The sequence below is a fragment of the Ambystoma mexicanum genome, chromosome 1p (assembly GCF_040938575.1).
Source record: "Ambystoma mexicanum isolate Mex_15411 chromosome 1p, UKY_AmexF1_1, whole genome shotgun sequence".
Lineage (NCBI taxonomy): Eukaryota > Metazoa > Chordata > Amphibia > Caudata > Ambystomatidae > Ambystoma > Ambystoma mexicanum.
The window spans coordinates 511,133,812-511,157,701 of NC_090921.1; the positions used below are offsets into that span (position 1 = coordinate 511,133,812).

General features: G+C 43.9%; 1 long non-coding RNA gene across 1 annotated transcript in view; it reads right to left on the bottom strand.

Moving 5' to 3' along the window:
* Positions 1 to 3,672: 3,672 nt before the first annotated feature.
* The window catches only part of LOC138524050 (uncharacterized), a 143,245-nt gene continuing 123,027 nt past the window's right edge, over positions 3,673 to 23,890 (bottom strand). Inside the window, exon 2 of the long non-coding RNA XR_011283340.1 lies at positions 3,673 to 4,235. This is a non-coding gene — a long non-coding RNA (uncharacterized lncRNA). The remainder of the gene's footprint in view (positions 4,236 to 23,890) is intronic.

Sequence of the window (23,890 nt, forward strand, 5' to 3'; positions counted from 1 at the left end):
TAAACTTTGATCACAGACCCCTAAATCTCTGTCTGGCATCTAGTCTCATAGGTTTAATCGAGCCGCGAAGCATTACAGACGCCGCCATATGTGCAAAAGCTCGGCAAGTGCACATAGAGTTGGGACTCCCCATGGACACGCCGGTAGGGTTTGGACAACTTAATCTCTTTGAGGAGTATCTTAATAGACCCATCAAGATACTCAATTTTAACAACGGTGTGTGGCGCTATTTCCCGCTAATGGCTAAAACAGCCAAAAACACTTTATATGTTTTACACCATGACAACCATTTCTACGGCGTATTGAATCTAAAATGTTTTCTGGGGTCTAAACACCTCTGTCGGCATTGTCATCACATTTCCAAAAACAAACATAGACACAGTTGCCAATACCACTGTCGCTTGTGCCTAGGAGAAGAATGTCAAACGCTCAAGGAAAAACCTACAAAATGCCCTTGTTTTCACCCCTTCACGAGGCCTCATGGCTGTCTAGACATACACATTTAAAAGCGGCATTGCGTGGAGGGGTTATGTGCGAGCCACGCTTTGATTGTCCAGAATGACAAACATCTCTGCCTGAGAGTCACAACTGTGTTGGGATAATTTGCAGCGTCTGCAAAGTTTCCATTGTCAACACGACTGAACACCTGTGCTACATGACAGCCGGCAGACTGCAAAATAAAACCGAGAACTACATTATATACGACATGGAGGCATGCCAAGAAAATATAACACACCAACCGAACTATATCTATGCCAGACATATAACAGGAGATAGTTATTGGGAATTTAGAGAGGACGCCTGTTTGGCTGCCTTTATAAGCACCTTTGTAACAAGCAAATTCACGTGATATACCTTTCCAGCCCATAATTCCAAAGGATATGATTCATACTTTGTGTTGAGACAGATACTTTGGGAAAAAATTTAAATAAAACTTATCACCCAAGGTGCTAAGCTAATGGTAATCTTTGTGGTGCCTCTACAAATACTCTTTATTTCTTTCTCCATCTTTTTAACACAGCCACTAACCAAAACTACATAGGCCTATTACTACCCCCGGATCAATATGGGGTTCAATACATGATGCGTAGTGAGAAAGACCAGTTTATGGCCTGGTACAAGGCGAATAAAAACCGCGTGTTTTCACTGAGAGTTAAGGGCCTACTGTCAAGAAGATGTGAACATTTTAAGACAAGCTTGTAATTTGGTTAGGGACGTCATCATTCAAATGACTCATTGTGAAATACCTATAAAGGGTGGAATACACGTGTCATACATAGACTCTTTTCAAAATAGCACGCTCTAGATAGATAACATCTAGATAGTGTATTTGCTCACCCTCTGAGACTTGGTGGTGTAGCTTTAAAGCATTTGTGCGGCCACCATATAGCACATCTCAAGGATTTAGGGGTTCTGGTAGATTAATTTCTTTAAGAAAAAGGCACACATTAGAATTGTTTTGCACCATCGTGTGCCATTCTATTTTCCAAGATAGTGACAGCGCGAACACCCTGAATGGCTACAAAAGTTTGTTTCAACAGAGTACGTCTATACATCTGTTTATAAGTAGTCCCCGTAAAAGTGTTAAAACCCCCGGCGGGGTAGCAATTGGGACAGCTGTCATAAAATAAGCCGTTAAATACATAGGCTGTTCCACTCCTTGAAGCACCACATAACCGTCCAACCAATACTGGCCGTAGCGTTTTTCACCAGCGCCAGTTAGGACATGCTGTATAGAGATGTTCTCTGTTTTTGAGATGTATAAGAGCCATTGAATAGCCGGCGTGGAATAACGTATTTGCCGGCCGTGATACGAATCATGGGGCAACAGCGCAATTGTTTTGGGTTTTAGATACAGTTGTCTGTAGATGTGCATACAACAAATAGGCCTATGTAGTTTTGGTTAGTGGCAGTCTATACCCATCTATAAATCATGACAAGCCCTACCCGGTGGGACACCCCATGATCATCTGTAACAATTTTGGTGATATAGACCAATATTTTGGTCTAATCAGATGCAAGATCTATCCACCCTGGGGCCTCTACATACCCGTGTTACCCTATAGATGCGACTGTAATCTAATGTTTCCGCTTTGCCGCACATGTGTCGAGACAAAACATTCCTGTTGCAAACACACGGATGAGGAGCGAGGCTTGACCGGGACTGGGTGTACGATTGAGATACAGGCGGCTCTGAATCACGGATATCGCCTGGGGCGCATACATGAAATATGGCATTTTAAAACAGTTACCCTCAAGCTCTTCTGTGAATATGTTTCCATGTTCCTACAGCAGAAACAAGAAGCCTCTGGCTTTCCTGCTGAGTGTGTGAACGATGCCATTAAACAGGCCTACATTGATGATTATTAAAAACATCAGGGCATACGCTTGCTTATGGAGCGCATTGAGGACAACCCCGCTCGTCAGCTGTTGGCAAAATGATACCTTAATTCGTTGTTGGGTAGGTTTGTGCAAAGAGGTAATTTGCCCAATACTTTTGCCCAATTTTTTCCCGATTCATTGCAGACCCCGATTTGCTTCATGCCTATCTATTTAATATCTCTTATGACGTGAGCAGCTGCGTGTTCATAGACAATGAAACTGCTTGTCTGTGTTGGTGCTACACCGTAGAATACCCAACAACTTTGGACAATACAAACATATTCATAGCAGTGTTCACAACCACTCACACCAGTTTAAAACTGTTTGCTGTAATGGAGTAATTACAAGCATGGGTTTTGTATCACGATACTGATAGCATTATTTTTGTCAACCAACCCAGGAATGTCAACCCGGCCACCAGCAATTATCTGGGAGATATGACTTTTGAGCTAGCTCCTGAAGAATACATTGTGGAGTTCATATCTGCAAGGCCCAAAACATACGCCTATCACACACCCCTAGGAACTGTCAACATGAAAGTGAAAGGTATAACGTTAAATGTTAACAACACAGCCCAGATAGATTGTGACAGTTTAAAAGATCTTGTTCAATCCTTTGCACAGGGAGATGTGTGTAACACCCCACAGTCTATCGTCATTACACATCTGTGTATAGTGCGCAATAAAAAACAGTGGGAAATTAGCACTGTTACTCTACATGTTCAGGGTTGTGTTTTGATAAAGGAACACTGGCAGCAGATGGGTTGACCCACCCCTATGGCTATTAAATATTTTAAGAAGAACCTCTAGCAGCTCCTCGCTTTTTCACTGCGTTTCTGTAGCTGTAATTGTGCCCTGAACCTTCAATTTGTGTGTCTGAGATTTTGACTATTTGCATCTGCATGGTTATTTTATCTACTACATTAAAACGTGTTTACACACGTATTTTTCCTTTCTGTATTAAGTTTATCTTTTTTATAAATAAACTACATTTACAATTCATAAACTGGTCTTGTTCTTTATTACGTAGTCCTGTTTACTATATGTATAAAAACACACATCACTTGTTAATTATATGACATCAGCTATGTTGTGCTTGGAGACATCAACTTTTAGAGAGACTGTTTTAAGCTCGCTATGAAATTCTGTTGTTTTCAAATATTGACTTTTTTAATTTTCACAGGCATTGTTATAAACACTAGACATCTTTATGTCATCATATATTTCTACCATTTGTATACAGGGTGTGTTTGGCCTCCTTACCCATTCAACATAAAAAGACACAGCCAGATTTTTATAAAACAGCTGATTTTTATTCATATTTAAAACATGTGTTTTTATTTACATTAAATAACTCGAGTTATCACCTGTTGCACAACGATCTTCTCGGATACAAATGTCCATGTATCATCAATTACTTCGTACACAGCCTGTCTCTCACTGGGTCGATAAGCAGATATGCATAATAGAGAGATGTTTGACAGAAATTCATAAAGTTCTATGTCAAACAATTAGGGCCTTTAACACATCGAAAACTTTGTTTCAGGTTGGCCACGTTTACTCGCAATGAGGTCTCGACCGGCGAACCTAAATCACTGTGACCTCCGTTGTGATGCTTTTGCCAGTAGTTGTCAATTAGTGGGTGATTGCTGTTGGCACATATGTTTGCGATGCATAAAAGATTGTTACATTTCATTCTGTATATTGTCGTTGGAGCTTCCAGGTAACACAGCAGCCTTGGACATATAGTAGCCAGCGCTCTTTAAGTAGATCCAACAATAGCCGATGTGCACATCCAACAGCTGGTTTCACATTAAATTTATCACTTTTCAGCAGATGTTCTTTTTTTATTTCCTGTAAATAAGCGTAAATATATATGAAGACATCTACAGTCTCAGGCCTTATAGGTCAGTTTACGGGGTTCCATGCACATTGCTCTACTATACTGTCTTTGGTATACTTTATCCCCCCATTTACAAATTGTTTTCTCGATAATCCTTCTAACACACATCGTGCAGCTCCGTCTAAATTGCTTCATTTTCAGAAGGGGGTTATTCGCCATTTGTATTGCCCACAATGTTTTAGATACACATCACTCTACCCCATACCCGGCCCTTAGCTGTGTTAGCGCCTGCGTCAAGCGTATCATTTCTACAAGTCGTTTAGAGCTCAGAATGTGACATATTTTACGTAGCAAATTATCTGTGTAAGCTTTTTCCAAACATTCGTGAGTATCCTGCTGGGGGTCATCAATTTTGTGCCCTGAGCACCATCTGTGAAAGTGTTGTTTTAAACATGTTTTCAGAACAATGGCCGTAAAACCTTCGATAGCCATAATATCGATCCAAGTCATAGCCGCTATAACCGTATCATTTTTTACGCTATCAGTTTCCATTAGTGAAACACAGGCTTTACACAGGACATTTTCAGAAGCCCCTGAGTTTTCAATTTGGTTTGAACAGCAAAAGCAGTAAATATTGATGGTCTCTGCTACATCCTGGTTATCCTCAATGCCATCCACTTTATCGGTTAAAGGCTGCAATTAAAACAAATATGTACAGATTTAACTACGGCTACTTCTTACGCACTGAAAATAGAACATGTTGACTTTAAAACATACTTACCGGATAGCACGCCGTCCGATACCGTAGGCGCTTGGCCCCCCATTTTTTCTGATGGGGCAGTAGGGCATAATCTGTCTCTAGTGTCGTCAATGCGGGAGCCTGCAAAACCATAGATTCATATCCACTGTCATCAGCACCCGCATCGAACGTTGTTGATAGCTCCATAATCGCGTCATCGCCATTCCAGGTCGCCATTCCCCAGATTAGCCATTGTTATGGGCACACACGCCTTAATGTTTTGCATGCAATCTCCAACAGACTCCCCCACAGCCGTAACAGTAGTGCTGGCTTGCTGTCAACAGAAAGTGTAGCCATGTTTTAACAGAGCTCTCCGGTCTCAGGCTCCATCAGCAAGTCCTGATCAATCTCCAGATCATCATTACCCATAAAACAATAGGGGGTATAACTATCCTCGGAACCCCCGGGACTTCCTGGAGGTGTTCTCCCTGCGTCGTAGCTATAGCTGATCATAGTCGCCATTTTCTGAATAGCCCTTGGTTAACTTAAAGGTTCTGTGTTTTCAACCCTGTCACAAAAAGCTATATATTCGGGTTCTAACACCCACCCCTGTGTCATCCTAGCCTTAAATTTTATATTAAAATGATATAATGTTTATATAAAATGTATTCAGGGCTTATCAAATGTATTCCAGCTTCATATAAAAATGATATAAAGTTTATATAAAATTATTTAAAGGCTTATCAAAATAATGTTGATATCATTTGTTTTATTGTTATTTTTAATTTTGATATCAAATATAAAAAAAAGTTGTTTAATTTTGATATAAAAAATGTTTTACCACTTGCATATACATTTCTGATGTAAAAAAATTGGTTTTATATCAATTTTTTAATGTTGATATTCCCTCAAAAATGTGTATCAATGTTTTTTCTTTTGATATAAAGAAAAATCCGATTTAATTTTGATATAAACAAAATACCATATCGAAAATATCAAAAATCAATTTGTGTGTAACATTTATATATTTTTTTATATCAAACATTTTTTATATCAAACCAAATTTTTTGATAGCATATTTTTTAATTTGTTTTTATTTTAAAAATATAAAGTGTACATATAAAAAAGCTGTATATATAACAGCATGACATCATACCATGAAGGCCACAACCCACTCCCGCATCATAAAAGAATCACCAACACCTCACACTTGCCGGCTAACTCCTCACAACTCACTATGCCCTCGACCAAGCAACAGCGCACACATGCTCCCGCATATAAACTTTATATTCAAATAATTTTAAAATAAACTTTATATCAAACTGATATGAATGATACCCTTTTCTTAGCTTATCAAAACATATCAAACTTCCTATAGAAATATACATATTATTGCATTTTTATATCTTTTTGTTATCAAACATTTTTGATATTAAAATTCATATCATAAGCCTACCAAAAGGGGGCGGGACTACAGATACAAAGGGGGCTTTTCCACCTGCCAACATTTACTTGAAGAGGAAAGAGAGCCCCATCTATCACTCATATATGCAGATTTCTATATAAAATCTATATTATATTTGTTTTATTATGTGATGATTTCAGTTAGTGTGGCCTTATTTGTTTTCCTTCAGTGGTAGAAGGGGTGGCTAGCCAACACAGGGTGGGCAAGTGTCTGTGTGGGCGTCTGTCTGCACCAACACAGGGGGGGACTGTGTGCGTGGGTGTCTGTCTGCACCAACACAGGGTGGGCACGTGTGTGCATGGGTGTCTGTCTGCACAACACAGGGTCGACACGTGTGTGTGTGTGTGGGTGTCTGTCTCAGTGGATGTATGCAGCGGAATGTTTTTTGGGAGATTATTGTAGTTGTACTGTGGATGTATGAGTTGTCAGAGTTTGTGTTGTGGAGCTGTTAGTGTGCATAGACTTATACTTTTTAGGGATAGAAGTGTTTGTGGGGGGTTGTTGTACTGCAAGGTTTCTCCAACTTGTACTAGTGCTGGTTGTGCCAGCAGTCTTCAGTAGCCATAGTAGTGGGTGTAGTGTCCATAGTCATATTAGTAAGTGTCGTTTTGAGACTCGTGCTGGTGGATGCTATGGGTAGAATGGCACATGTGTCTGTTGTTTATGGCACAGAGTCCGTTTGTTATGGATGTGAATGTGTGGAAAGTCTATGCCTTTGGCTACGGGTGCTTGCAGGCGGAGCTATACCTGGGAGATTTAAGTTGGAGGTGTGCATTTTGTTGCGGGTTGCATGCTTTGTCTAGTTTGTGTGATGGCATTGAAATAATTAATTGTACTTACAGGTTTCACCATCCACCAAGGACGAGGCCTTCACTGCAGCGTGCTGGCTCATAGGAACCTCCAGGGCGTGGGGTTGTTCACTGCCGCAAGCAATCTTAGGCACATGTGAGGGTAGATTTGGACGAAGATATTTGATTGTTGTTATTTCCATAGTGTACTTGAAAATGTTTTTCATGTTTTGGTTGCACTTTTTTAAAATGCAAAAATAGGTTTTTCCATTTGTCACTAATCCCAATTGACTTAGCATTATTCGACCAAAAAAAGGCCAGGTGCATTTACGGTGAGGCGCAGTGATCACATAGATCACCTATTCCCTGTTCCCCATACCCGCTTACCTTTTTGAAAGCCCTGATACATCAGTCCCCTTCCCAATCACGTGGGTCGGAGTTGGCGCAGCACGGTCCTTTTAAAAAAAAACATTTTAAAAATCCTTTTTATCCGCCGCTTTCCATGTAATGGAAGCACGGGACACCCACGCCGCCCCCGCTCACCTTCGTCTCTTTATAATACTGCACATTTGCACTCTACCAAGATTAGTCCGGAATTCGGTACGGCGCAAATGCGCAGTATTGTATATGTTGCAATTTTGGAGTCATCATTTTAGTAGGAAACCGTTTTCCTTTACTATACCTGTTTCTTTAGTGACACCTGTTTTATCGTAGGTATTCTGACTTGTTAGGCAGTTGAGATTGCTGTATTTGTAATTAGGTAGTGCATAGGTTGTTGTGCTGTTTTTATATGCAGCCAAACCTTTAACATTACACATTGTGGGAGTGAGGCAGGAGCTGCGCAGCGCATCCATAATGGGTGATTGGACACAGACTTACACCAATTACAGAGGATACAAGCCAACGCAGTGAAAACACAGAGTGCATCCCCAGCTGCTCCCTACAGCTGAGAATGCACTCCTGGGCTGGCATTTCACAGTGTGTAGTGTATCCTTTGACAGCAGCACCCCAGCATACATGCCAAATGGGCCATGTAATGCCGAGGGTGTTCTGCTTCCCTAGGCTTGCATGACCCTTTGGGCATGGAGGATGGGATACTGCCAGACTGAATGTACATTGGGGGTGCTCCTGCATCTTTCTGCACATTCAGAGGGCCTGGGGCAGCGAGATGGTAGGGCGCCAGCTCCACCCTACATGTTCGGAACCAGGAAGCTCTCCCTGTTTCCTGGTTCCTGTTTGAATGACGTGCAGGAGCCTGAGGGCCATGGTGGCATGCCAGGAAGTGGTATCTGGAGTCTGGGGCTGCAGGTAAGAACTAAACATGTTCTGTATGTACGAGTGTATGAATGTAGATATGTGTTCATGAATGAGATGGTTTGTGTCTGCGGAAGTGCGGTGTGAATCTGTCTGATGTGTGAAAGTGCAATTATTGTGTATGTTGTAGTGTATGGGAGAGGGTGTGGATGAGATAGCAGCATGTATGAATGGGTGAGCATGTGAAAGAGAGGCCATTGAGCCTGTGAAAGAGAACATGTCTGTTACATCAGTTTGTGTGTGAATGAGATAATGTGTATGTTGGGTGTATCACACGGATACTGATTTCCTGAACACCCGTGAAGACTTGCTCTCTGATCTCAATGCTAATCTTCCTTCAGTCCTCATTCTCCTTGATCTATCCTCTGCTTCGATATGGTCAACCACGCCATCCTGCTCAATCATCTCTGTGAAAACCTGGACATCACGGGTCAGGCCCTAGCCTGGTTGACCTGCTTTCTCTCTGATCGACCCTCCCAGGTTCAACTTAATGCCAGTAAGATTGAGATCCTTCTCATTGGGACCCCTGCTACCGCTTTCCCTCTTTCACTATGGCCACCCACCCTGGGGCCTCTACATGCTCCTTCCTGTGAGGCGATGAACCTTGGGGTCATCTTCGATTCCACCCTCTCCTTCTCGCCTCACATCTCAGACATCTCTAGGAAGTGACACTACCAGCTGCACCTCCGCAGAGGTATTCTTCCTTTTCTCACTTTCTCCCAGAAGCTCACTGTCTCCAGAGCCCTGGTTCTCTCTAGGCTGGACTACTGCAACAGCCTCTTTCTAAATCTGCCTGCCTCTTTTCTTCGCACTTTGCAACTAATTCAGAACAGGACTGTAAGTCTTGTCCCTGGGCTCAAGCTCAGGGATCGCATATCTCCAGCCCTGAAATCTCTCCACTGGCTCCCAATGGCTTCAAGGAACAGGTTCAAGATCCTCTGCATGGTCCACAAGGCTTTCTGGGGCTAGGCACCACACTACATCCAACTCTTTCTTCCTAAGCATCTACCTTCTAAAGCCCTCCGCTCATACATATCCAACTCTGTGAGGGTCAGACACTTCTCCACGCAGTGAGAGGGGGGTAGATCTCTGTTCTCGGCTGGGGCCTTGCTCTGAAACAGCCTCCCTGCCTCTCTCAAACTTGAGCTGGACCGCCTAAGGTTCTGGAAGCAACTCAAGACCTTCCTCTTTGCTTTCACTTTCTCGCTCTCTCTCCCCTGCTGATGCGCCTGTCTGCTGTGCTAACTGGTTACCTGGCCACCCACTAAAGCTCATGGGCGCCAGGCTCCTGCATGACCAGTAGCCCCTTGTACTGCTGCCAGACCTCCCACCCACCTAGGGACTTTATCTGCAACCCGACAGTCCCCTGCCTACCTGTACTTACTTGAACCACCGCCCTGGCAGCACTTCCCGCATTTTGTCACTGCACTCCCCCTTACTCCCAGCACTTCTCCTCTTCCCTCCCCCTCACACTTGCAGGATTTGAATAACACAAGGCCTAGTAAGATTGTTTGTTTTGTACTCCCTCTGTCTACTCTTCCTTGCTTCCTTGTCTTGTCACGCCTAGAAACACTCGTGTACAGGTGTGTTATAAATGACTATCATATCATCTATTAATGTGTGTGCATTTATGCATGCCAGCCATGTAGTGAGCCTCTGATGGGGTGGGGTTTACATTTGTGCAGCCAGCCAAAAAATGTATTTCTTACTGTGCCATGCCATTTCTGCTCCTTGAATAGAGGGCTACATTGGTGTAGGCTGTAAGGACATCTCTTCTTAGAGTGGAATGGTATTTCTACTGGAATTATGGGCAAGGCCAACTTGATTAGTGTTCTTAAATGGCCATACTGGCCCACATTGGTGTAGCTAGTATGGGCATGTTTTCTTACAGTAGCATGGCATTCTTAGTGCCATTATGGGCAAAGCCAACATGATCAGTGTTCCTAAGGGGTCATACTATTATGGACATGTTTTTATTTCTGTGGCATATCATTTATTACTGACACTATGGGCAAAGCCAACATGATGAGTGTTCTTAAATAGCCACACTGGCATACATTGGAACAACTAGTATGGACATGTTTTATTACAGTGGCAGGGATTTTTTTACGGTGTTGTGGGCAAAGCCAACATGACTATATTCTTATGTGTGGATACTGACATATAATAACAGGTCCAGCATGGACATGTTTTCATATTGTACCATTACTGGCAATGGTGGTGACATTAGGGGCAAAGCAAAAATGAGTTTGTTCTTATGTGGGATTACTGGCATATGTCGGTGAAGCCAGCATGAAAATGTTTTTACACTGTCAGAATACTGCCATATAGTGGGCAAAGGCATCATAAAACTGCACTGCAAAATTGTCTTGTGCTCTATTGATCTGTTGGTACCTTTAGCTGGACCTTAGTGTTCTGGGAGGAGTGTAGAGTTGAAACGTACTTCTGAGGGTGGAAGGGCCTCCTCGGTGGCACGGGTGACAAGGTATCTTTTGAAACTAAATTTTAGGTAAGTGAGTAGCATGCTTTTGGTATGTTTTTAGTATGCTGTTGAAGTATGATGCATGTGTTTTAAAATGCTTTCTAAAAGCTCTTCCGAAATTAGGTAAGGTGTATAGAATATTGTGGTGTGGTTTTTAAAATGCTGTTTAACTGTAATTTCTATATGTATTTGTATTTATTGGGTTTATATAGCGCTTTACTCCAAAGCGCTTATGCAATGTGGTGCCTGCATTAAAATGGCTCACTTCTTATTGACATTTGGTCAGTGTCTCTGATGTTTCAGTGTATTTTTTAATACTGTCCGACTGTGATGTGTCTTTTAAAATTAGGCAATTTGCATAAAATGTTTAAGTGTGTTGTTTAACGGTGCAACTGTGATGTATATCTGTTAAAATTGCACATTAGTAAATCAACTTTAGTTACTTGATGTTGTGTTTGGATGAGGTAAGAGGCAGTGTTGGGGGTGTGCGTCTCAGGATTTCCTGCTATTTGCCATTAGGTAACAGCCGTATTGCTGTGTTTCTGGTGGGCCATGAAAGCATGCATTTCTCTTGGATTTACTTTTGATGCGGTACATGCATGATGTAATCGACATGTATATTGGTGACAGTTTGCATGCAGAAGTGTGATGGGGTGAATGTGTGCACGCAGGGGTGGAATGGTGGTGGTCTTTGGCGCAAGCGTTTTTTTATAAATCATTACTTGTTTATGTTGAAGTGCATGCGTGATGATTTGCTAATGGCCTGGCCAAGCGTATGTATTCAACTTAACTGGTTTGCTGCTGGAAAATGGAAGCAATCTCCATGTATTAGACTTCCTGGCAAATAAACTAAAAAAGCAGCATGTGAGTATTGCACCGAAGTACGAGTGGGGTGTGTGTGTGCGTGTGTAAGTGTTAATTCGCAGTGGATTGTAACCTTACCTTTTCCTTATGGCTGCGATAGCTCAGTCCGCGTCAGTGTGGGTCGTTTTTGTGTTGACCGACCAAGCGACAACCTCACAGTTTTGTGGTTTGGGTGTTGTAGCCTGGTTATGCTTGGGTGGGATTATGCAGGAGTCTTGATGTGTAGTCGGCCATCATGTTGTTATATCGTGGGAAACATGCAGAGGTGTGTTTTACTGCTTGCTAGCACATTGTGGTTAGCATTAAAGTTTGTTCTGCAATACCTTCCTTTGCTTGCGACACATGTCTGTTCATGGAGTTGTGTGTCTGTGAGTCTGTGTGTGTGTGTGTGTGTGTGTGTGTGTGTGTGTGTGTGTGCTGAATGTTGCAGAGTATATTCCGAAACTGCTTTTGTCCCTCTTACCGCATTCACCCTCCAAATTTGTTGCATGTGTACAGAAATAGCAATTGCATGTGTTAGCCCTAAAAACGAAAAAGCTCTTTTTTGCCAGATCTTATCCAGCATACTTGTTCCATGTGGGATGTGATGGTTGCGGATGTCTGTGTGTTATGGCCCGTATAAACTTAATTTTATTAGGCCCTACTCACCTGCAGTGCATGTACAGAAATATTGATAACTTTTGGGGTTTTAAAACATCAATTTGTTGAGTTTGGCTGATCTCATGCGGCCTTTACGAAAATCCCTGCGCAAAAGACTATGGGCCACATTACGATTATGGTGGTGCAGGAAAAAAGTGGCGGTAACTGAACTACTGTCACTTTTCTCACTCAGCCATTCTATGAGTTTGGCCCTGCTGGAGGTAAATCATCCCACTTTCAGCTGAAAAATCAGCAACCTCGGTGGAATTACCGCAGCAGTAATTCCACCAGCGGGTAATTTATCGAAATCACCACTACTGGAGTACTATGGACTGCACTTGTAATCCGGCGGTAAATCTGCTGGACCAAGTGGCGGTAATGGTAATTCCGTTGGGCGATATTTGGGCAGATTTACTGCCGGGAAACCACCCATCTCCTAATGAAGCCCTATTATTATAGGCAGGAGTACTCAGATGTTGGCAGGTCATTTGAAAGCCTCATTTGGTAAACTTTCATGAATGGGAACAGAAGTTACAGAGGACATTTTGTTTATGTTTCATATGTAAAGTTTGATGAAACTTAAATATATAGTCCCAAATGTGCGAGTCTATAATAAGAGGTCCCTTGTCCACATAAAGTATGTATATCTCCATCTTGCAGCTTGGAAGACCCCCAAACACATACACAAGGCTTTTTGAAAACCGAACCTGGACCGAGAATGTCTTCTTTTTCTCTTCATTCTCCTTATAGGCAGAGTTAGATATAGCACCATCTTGCAGTTTAAATGCCCCAAAATGCATGTGCAAGCAGGCCTTTTTGAACCTACACCTGAACTGAGAATCACTTTTTTTGTCTTTGTTCCCGTCATAGGTCCCGTTAGATTTTAATCATCAACACCTCCCAGCCTCCACAACCTTCTCTGTAGCTCCTAACCTGAATCCTCTGATCCTGCTGCTACTTTAGTGAGCGTTAAAAGAGGACTGCTTTGTTATTCCCCATGTATATGTACTTCCGGTTGAACTACTTCTGGGTCAGTTTGGAAATGTAAGCACTTTTGTTTGGGCATCCAATCACCCAGGCTTCCTGAGCAAAGGGCAGACAGAGCTAAGTGTAGGAATTAATATAAATCTCTATTTCATTCTTTGTCCCCTGTTAGCTGATGATTGCCCCTTGGTTTTTCCAAACATTCCACTAACAAAGTACACAACAACAAACAACATACAAATCAAACTCCAACAAGGCACTACAAGGCACTCCACTGAAACAACTATTTATGTACACATGCATTCTCCTCAACTGCCACTATGCGCGCGCGCACGCACACACACACACACACACACACACACAAACACACACACACACACACACACACTCACACACACACAATTACCTCATTAGCCCTCACTCCAGACATGCTCTTTCTCACAGAGACATGGCTAAACCCCCACCACACAGCTATCATCCCTGACATGCTCCACCACCACATTATCTCATCCACCACAGGTATTGCCCACACAAATAGGCGGTGGCATTGCCATCATTTACGAAGCTGCACTCACACACACTTGACAACCCCACCCACCTCTGTACACATTGTTGGCAGATCTCTGTCTCATTTGCTCCCCTCCATCACACCCACTCCCCACATTCACCCATCTAAATTCCTGCTACCAACACACATTCCCAATCTCCACACTGACTGGTCTGACTTCAGTACTAACAGTCACAGCTCCCATCTGAGCCAACATCTAGAATGGCATTTTTAACTCAAGTAGTTCACACCCAGACAGTAAAACCCCATAGTAAACAGTATCCTCCTTCCGCTCACCCCCCATGCCCTCACCTACCCCACACACATCACTGTCAACTCCCTTCCCCTTCTGATTTCTTGCGGAATCCCATCTCTGTGGAACATTGGACCTGGGTAGTGTGGTCTGACCACTCTGTGACAAGCTTCATGATCATTCTACCACAAAACATGCCCATGTGCATTTTGACCTCTGGTGACCTCAACCTCTTTTCCCAAAAGAAGGGAACTTCCAATTAGAACTAACATTACTAAGATCTTAGTTATGACCAGAGGGCTTCCTATTTAGTCACTCCTCCTGTCTGATTTATTTGAGAGCTTTACATAGAGAAAGGTCCATTTAGGATTGAATGTAAAATGTTGCTACCCATGCTGTCAAAGGATAGAGAGTTATTTTGTGAATCAGTGATGTAATTGCGCACTGCTTTTACTTTCCCTTATGCCATGCTTCTAGACTCTTCCTTCTGTGGATAGGAAGGAGATTTGTAAAATAGCCTGTTTAAGAATATTTTACATTTGCTCATTCTATTGATAGAAGAGAATATACATTTTACCTCAGAGACTGGTCTTTCTGAAAGATTGCAAGAATATCAAGTTGTGTATATTTTTAAAGGTATTTTCAAAAGTGTTCTTCAACAATCACAATAAAACAATGCTCCCAGTGGCGCTTCCTTTCAACAAAGATCTCAAACTTTCAAAAATCCATTTGTCACAAAAAAGGAGTGCATTAGCATTTTCAATTGCACCGCTGATTATTTCAATTCATTTTTAAAACATTTCGGTGTGTTATACATAATGTGCAGTTTGCTGAATGCTGAACAAATCGCTTCTTCCAGGAATCCGTTCCTGATACAGTATACAGACATAATATAACAGACAGGTCCACATGAATCCATAGTTTAAAAAAATGCCTCAAAGTCATGCTCTGATTTAGTTTACAGGATACAAAAATAAAAATACCAAATACTGATGTGTTTCTCTGTGCTAATTTAGTGTACCGGGTAATGAAATGAAATTACCAAATTATTCTTTTCTTTTTCTTTGACAAAGGAACAATATTTATTAATTAGCACACCAGTACTCCAAATAATGGCTCTAGATAATGGTTCGATATAACATACCTTTGTCATTATTTCTGGAATCTCATTCTTGGCTGGCGGAGGTTCAACTCTCTCTGCCTTCATTATTTATATCTGGTGTGCTCATGTTCAGTGATCCGCTCACATCTGCACCACAACTCATTGCCTGCCAACACACCACAGGATTGTGTACCTTGGCTTAGCCTTTGTTTCCAAGCCAGATATTATGTCACTATATACATATAGATGGTTAATTAATGGATGACTAATCCAATCTTTAAGTGCAAGTTGCTGAATTGTTTTAAAAAAACATTAGCTAACCGGACACCACTTTGCTCACATGTGCAGCTTTCGGGTGTGGTCTGTGTTAATTAGCTCATTCATAATTTCTTGTGTAATACAAAACCTTTTCTGTATCTAAGTGGGCTTAATCTATGTCTGATTTGCTGAACAATGTTTAGACTTTCTATCTTGTTCTAACAGTGGTAGAAGTGTACCGAAAAAAGTAGTGGAACTATGGTCTCGGCAAGGGAGAGAGTAGGCAGAAGCCAAGTAAAACATGTGACAAGGTGTTGCGGCCGGGACATTGCAATAGTCTAAGTGACTATTAACTAAGGCTCCTATTACAACTGCAAAAACAAAGAGGTGATGGCTGAAAGGTTTAGACTTAATCTTAACCACTGGCAATGCTCTGGGCAACCCTCCAGACCACCGTTCTTCGCCTGCCAAGCCATTACAGAAGGGAAAGACCATATGCAAATCAGGCTTGGCCCCACCCCAAAAGGGGCAGTCCAGCCCGAACTGCTAGGCCACATCCCTTCTGCACGAGACCACAAGCATCCCCAAACATGTTTCGCCCTTGTTGGGGCTCATCAGTGAGGAGTAGCTTGGGTCTCTAGGCCCAGCAGGCACGGGACCCACGTCTGGGCATACCCGTCCCACTCGGGGTGACATAGCAAAAACAAAGAGGTGATGGCTGAAAGGTTTAGACTTAATCTTAACCACTGGCAATGCTCTGGGCAACCCTCCAGACCACCGTTCTTCGCCTGCCAAGCCATTACAGAAGGGAAAGACCATATGCAAATCAGGCTTGGCCCCACCCCAAAAGGGGCAGTCCAGCCCGAACTGCTAGGCCACATCCCTTCTGCACGAGACCACAAGCATCCCCAAACATGTTTCGCCCTTGTTGGGGCTCATCAGTGAGGAGTAGCTTGGGTCTCTAGGCCCAGCAGGCACGGGACCCACGTCTGGGCATACCCGTCCCACTCGGGGTGACATAGCAAAAACAAAGAGGTGATGGCTGAAAGGTTTAGACTTAATCTTAACCACTGGCAATGCTCTGGGCAACCCTCCAGACCACCGTTCTTCGCCTGCCAAGCCATTACAGAAGGGAAAGACCATATGCAAATCAGGCTTGGCCCCACCCCAATAGGGGCAGTCCAGCCCGAACTGCTAGGCCACATCCCTTCTGCACGAGACCACAAGCATCCCCAAACATGTTTCGCCCTTGTTGGGGCTCATCAGTGAGGAGTAGCTTGGGTCTCTAGGCCCAGCAGGCATGGGACCCACGTCTGGGCATACCCGTCCCACTCGGGGTGACATAGCAAAAACAAAGAGGTGATGGCTGAAAGGTTTAGACTTAATCTTAACCACTGGCAATGCTCTGGGCAACCCTCCAGACCACCGTTCTTTGCCTGCCAAGCCATTACAGAAGGGAAAGACCATATGCAAATCAGGCTTGGCCCCACCCCAAAAGGGGCAGTCCAGCCCGAACTGCTAGGCCACATCCCTTCTGCACGAGACCACAAGCATCCCCAAACATGTTTCGCCCTTGTTGGGGCTCATCAGTGAGGAGTAGCTTGGGTCTCTAGGCCCAGCAGGCACGGGACCCACGTCTGGGCATACCCGTCCCACTCGGGGTGACATAGCAAAAACAAAGAGGTGATGGCTGAAAGGTTTAGACTTAATCTTAACCACTGGCAATGCTCTGGGCAACCCTCCAGACCACCGTTCTTCGCCTGCCAAGCCATTACAGAAGGGAAAGACCATATGCAAATCAGGCTTGGCCCCACCCCAAAAGGGGCAGTCCAGCCCGAACTGCTAGGCCACATCCCTTCTGCACGAGACCACAAGCATCCCCAAACATGTTTCGCCCTTGTTGGGGCTCATCAGTGAGGAGTAGCTTGGGTCTCTAGGCCCAGCAGGCACGGGACCCACGTCTGGGCATACCCGTCCCACTCGGGGTGACATAGCAAAAACAAAGAGGTGATGGCTGAAAGGTTTAGACTTAATCTTAACCACTGGCAATGCTCTGGGCAACCCTCCAGACCACCGTTCTTCGCCTGCCAAGCCATTACAGAAGGGAAAGACCATATGCAAATCAGGCTTGGCCCCACCCCAATAGGGGCAGTCCAGCCCGAACTGCTAGGCCACATCCCTTCTGCACGAGACCACAAGCATCCCCAAACATGTTTCGCCCTTGTTGGGGCTCATCAGTGAGGAGTAGCTTGGGTCTCTAAGCCCAGCAGGCACGGGACCCACGTCTGGGCATACCCGTCCCACTCGGGGTGACATAGCAAAAACTGTACACTTGCACAGGGACATGAATGGACAAATCCTCTATATAGAATGGTGAATATGTTCATAACAATAGAGCAATGGTAAACAGAAAAGAATTAAAGTAGTGGAACACAGCACCAAACCGTTTCTGCTCAATTCGATCACTGCGTTCTACTTGAATATTAGAAAGGAATATTTTAAAAGGGAATTTTCTGACTTCAAATTACATCTACATTTCTTTATTTTGTATTTATGTACAAATAAATAAATAAATCCATAAAATTACAACTAATGCAAAATGACCATCAGCCTTTCACTTGTTCAATATTAAATGTCTAAATCATAAATCCAATATAATATATATAAACTACATGGCCTGCGGTAGCGGCCAGGTAGTTATGGTTAAGTTGCTAAACCCATAGGAAGAGCACTTTTTGGGCGGCTTGTAACTTCGCTCCCCCTAGACGAATCCTCACAAAACCTTGCAAAAAAAGTATATCGCCCACTCTGAATTTATTTACAGTTTGGTGAGGTTTGCTGAAGGGGGGCAAAGTTATGGGGTGGTCTCAAAATGTCGTTTTTTCCCATACACATAATGGGAAAAAGTTTCAGTCGCGCCCACAGCCCAAACCGCTGGACAGATTTTCACGGCAGGAGCGGCGGCTTGGTCCCGAAAGCGTGCTTTTGTTAATTTGGTGTAAGTCCGTCCAGTAGTTTTTATTCAAACAACCAAAATGTAAGGCAAACAAATTAGTGATATCTATGTCCGCTCCGGAGACACACTTCCCTGTTCGCTCCGCGGACAGGACACCGATTGGATAATCGGCTTGCGTCATGTCCGCGGACACGCATCCTGTTCTCTGATTGGCTGGGATGAGGCATGAGGTGCGTCAAATTGTTTCGATGCGCCCGCCATATTGGATGCGCGGACATGTGCTGGAAGTGAGCATGCATCCAATTTTGGGGAGTGTGTTTGGTGTGTATGAGTGCTTGGTGAGGGTGGGGTAAGAGATGGGTCAAATGTAAAATGTAGTAAGAGAGTTGGAGAGAAGGATGTCTGTTGAGATGAGAACATCCAAGGTGTGTCCCGCAGAGTGGGTTGGGCAAGAGAGAAGAATAGTGAGGGAAAGAGTGTCGCAGAGGTCACGAAAGGGAACAGTAGCAACATCTGGAGAGTCAAGATGGATGTTAAAGTCCCCAAGAAGGATACATTCGGGGAAGGACCATAGACGTCATTTCACCAAAATGCTAGGGGTAGCGGAAGTGACATCACACGACCCTTGAACGCTGGTGACATCACAGGAAGTGATGTCATTTGACCCCACCCCGAAGTGATATCGTGGGATGCGATGGAACGCAACCTTTTACCCGTTGACAAAACAGGAAGTGCTATCACATAGCATCGTACACTACAAAAAATATGGTTACGATATCACTATAATGTGATGTACATTTCATACTAGAATGGATCGCCATATGTATCGTTAAGATCAGTGTGTATAGGCCCATATTACCAAATTACTGTGAATGCAAGCCGACGTCCATGACCAAATGATAATGATGTGTTATTATATAGCACTTATGCTTAAGTGCTTTATATAGAAAAAATATACACCCAATATCACCCAACCTGTGTTTGTACTCATTTATCGACCTCAGAAGGATGAAAGGCTGAGTTGAGGCGTTTAAGAACAGACTAAATCAGTGACTCACCCCCTAAAGTGTGCCAGAAATAAACCTTTAATGAGTCTAGCAATTATTGTATAGAATTCCTGAAAGACACATTATTTGGTATTCCTAATCTTTATTATTTAGGGTCAGTGCTGAAAGTGTTAGACTTGTGTCACTCCTTTTCTTTTTTTTCTTCTTTTTTTTAAGGGGCTTTAACAAGAAAGCCAGCCACTCCAGAGGTAAAGAGCCACATGGTGCTGGCCACAGCCCACGAGCTTGCATTACAAAAAAAAAAGAAAAATAAGAATTTTTGTTTTTCTTCTTCTTTTATTTCTTGGGTTGCCGCCAAACTTGTAATGCCCTTTCTGCTGCCTGAGATCCCGGTGATACCATGACATTACAAGTCCTGGTGGCCCGGGATATCAGGCGGGGGAAAGTTTAAGTCCCCATTTCCATGGAGTCCCATAGGACTGGGGACACGGAAGCACCGGCACTGTTTTTAACAGTGTCGGTGCTTCTGTGACAAGTCTGCCTACCGTGACCGTTGTGCCTGCCAGGTCAGACCTGCTGGGCACAACGGCCCCTGCCGTTAGCCTTGTAGTGTGTTTGTCCGGAACCGGTACGTTGCTAACGATAGCCTTATTTCCGGACCTCCACACTTGTAATGAGGCTCCATATTTATTTTATTTTATTTTATGTTTTTATTTGTATAGCGCACAACAGCCTGTGGGCATTGTGCCGCTGTTACAGAGGTAGGTAGGCTCCTTAGTTACAGTGGTACATACAAAGAACATAAAGAATTACAGCGGTAGGTGAATTGGTTACAGACGTACAGGAATTAGTTACAGTGGTAAATGACATAACATATGAGGTGTACACAGGTGGGGAGTCCATAGGTCAGAAGGAGGAGGAACAAAGGAAATGTCAGTGATGGTCTGTCTGGAGGAAGCATCGATGTGGGTGCCTGCAATGGGCAGACCAGGGTTCGAACTAAGGAGTGCCTTTTTAAGTTTCTTCCTTCCAGACTTCATGAGAGAGGGAGGATAGGTGATGGAGAAACAGTTAGAAAAGATTGGGGGAGATGGAGAGCACCATGGGGCCAGAGACAAGAGGGGCTGGGGAGATCAGAGGGTAGCAGGGGATAGGGTAAAAAGCACTGCACAACAATAGAATCTCACCAGGCGGCCAGGCAGATAAACAACAATGAGCAGGCTGGAAATGCCAAGAGGTACAGCAACTAGGTTCACATTTGGTCTGAAAACACTGAAAACCAGTACAAATGCGGGATGTACAGTTGGAAACACATATAGCAGATCAACATGCAATGCAAGAGAGAAGATCAACAACTAGAATATCAGGCCAGCATAAAGAATAAGCATGAGAAGATAGTTGTAGAGGTGAGTGACAAAGCAGGGCTAAAGAGAGAGCATGGCTTTGGTGTCATTTGATGAAGGATTGCATGGCGCAGGTAGTCACTAGAATGGGGGGCGGGGTGGCAAGTCAAACGGGGCCTGCATGGAAGCAAAGTCACGTGGCAAGGGTAATAGAGGAGCTGCACGAGTGAGGTTAGGAGTGCGGGCACAGCAACATAGCCAATGGGATTTCTTTTCTTTTTTTTGGCAAACTCAAGTGGCACAAGGTCCGATTTTGTGGATAGCTGGAGCAGCAATTGTGATGCAGGGTATGGGTCGCTTACTGGAAATTTCTGTTTGTGGTGAGGCAAGAAGACTTCCAGGTCGGTCAGGCCCAGACAGCACCAGACAGGGAGAGACTTGGCCCTTAGATGAGGTCCTTTTAGGGGGCTGGTGTTCACCTGCCGTCTCAGGGGTTTCTGTGTAGAAGTAGAAACGCCCAGTGAATCAGGCGGGCGTTTGTCACAAGACTGTGGATCAGCTGATGTTAATAGTCGAGCAAAGTGACTTTGATGGATGCCCCTCGCAGTCTTCCCAGATGCAGGCATGCAATGGAGGGCAAATTCGGAAAGGCCAGGAATAAGGTCCCACCAGCTGATGATTCAAAGAGACCCAGCAGACGCAAACCGCACCTTCAATACAAAAGTGATTCTAGGGGCCAGCATTTCCCTACCAGCTCCAGGGTCTCCTTGCAGAAGTAGAAATGCCCAGCCATTCAGGCGGGCGTTTGTCACGAGACCGGGGATCAGCTGATGTTAATGGTTGAGTGGTGCGGCCATGATGGAAGATCCTTGCAGTCTTCCCAGATGCAAGCACACATTGGAGGGCAAAACGCGGAAAGGCCAGGAATAAGGTTCTGCCAGGTGATGATTCAAACAGACCCAGCAGGTGAAACTCGCACCTTAAATACAATGGCCCTTGAGAGGTCCGGCGTTCGCCTGTCGGCTCCGGGGTCTCCATCTAGAAGTAGAAATGCCCAGCCAATCAGGTGGGCGTTTGTCACGAGACCGGGGATCAGCTGATGTTAATGGTTGAGCAGTGCGGCCATGTTGGAAGGCCCTCACGGTCTTCCCAGATGCAGGCACATAATGTTGATTCCCTCGGTCAGACCGTTAGCAACCACAATGTCCATTTCCACCAATATGCAGATGTCACACAAATTACAAACCCCTCACAACTCCACATCCTCAATAGCAGTCCCTCCATCACCACTACAACCTGGAAGGCCATCCCATTTCTCAAACCCGACCCATCCAAAGTGGAATACCTCCTCCTCTGCCCAACAGGTACAAACACGACATGACCCCTTGGATCACAGAACTCACCACAGACAAATCACACATCTCTTTCTCCACACCTGTGATATCCAACATCAACCCCAAACTTTCCTTCACAAATCACATAGCTGCCTTCACACACCAAGCAACCAACAAGTACACCGCCTCCACAAGATAATACACATCCTTCCCGCTGGCGACTTCTGCACAGCAGTCCATATAATAATTCTGTTCAAGCTGAACTTGAAATTCTCTCTCCACTAGGGTCACGAGCAGAGCACTCGTCCCCCTGTATGTCATATAGAATGCAGCTGAAATCTCATCCTGCACCTACCCAAACACTCACAACTTACCCGGCTCCACTGGCCCCCTGTATCATACGGAATTGCTTTCAAAGGACTCACACAAAACAAGCATTCACATAAAGGGCACCCGGAGCCTGGAAAACCCACCACCTCATATCCGGATCACACCCTCCAGCTCCTCTTTCCGAAAAGGTCTGAAAACATACATTTTGTCCCACACCTAATCCATCCACACCACCTCCCCTGCCATTGTCTCTCTATCCTAATCTTACCAGTATGTCCTGAACAATGTTTTTACTCTGGTTCACCGCACACCTCTTGAATTTTTTTTAACCTTGTGAGGTGCCCAAAGATCCTCTGGATAGGGCCAGCGCTGAACAGAAATTCAAATTATATATATATATATATATATATATATATATATAAAATTCAATGAAAAAACGTGAGGAGAGCATTAATGTGATCAGATTTAACGCAACAAACCCTTGAAATTCAGCACTAGCATTTGAAACAAGTACACATTAAATTTGCGCCCGCTGTTGCGCAGCATATGACCACAATGATGGCATCACAGAATTTGAAGGATTTTTCTATACTATGGTTTGTCTACATGTTGTACCAATAGGATTCTTTGGGGCCCAATAGCCATGGCCTTCGGCCCTGGCCATTATTCGTGTTGCACCAACAGGTTTCGTTGGGGCCCATTATCCCTGGCCTTCAGCCACTGCCTTTAGCCATGCCCACTGTATATGTTACACCAATAGATTTATTTGGGACCCACTAGCCATGGTCTTCATTAGTGATGTCATCTGTGATGCCATAATTATGATCATACGTTGCGCAACGAGGGCACAAATTTAAGGTGGACTTGCTTCAAATTTAAATGCTAAATTTCAAGGGTTTTGTTGCGTTAAATCTCATCACCTTACCAATGTTTTATCACTGAATTTCAAAGGTTTTGTTGCTATGTTTTATTCATGTTGAATCGGATCACCTTAACTCTTCAATAACGTTTTTTCACAGAATATCAACAGTTTTGTTACACTATAGTTTCTTTGGAGACCACTAGCCATGGCCTTGAGCTGTGGCCACTACAGATATTGCACCAATAGGTTCCTTTTGGCCCACTAAGTGTAACATTTCTTTTTTTCACTCTCTTCTGATTTCTGCGGGATTCCCCCGCTATTCCACCGATAATGCAAAAATGCTCAAAAATCAAAACTCTTCCCGTGCCTCACAGGCACTCCCCAAGTGTCACTTCCTTT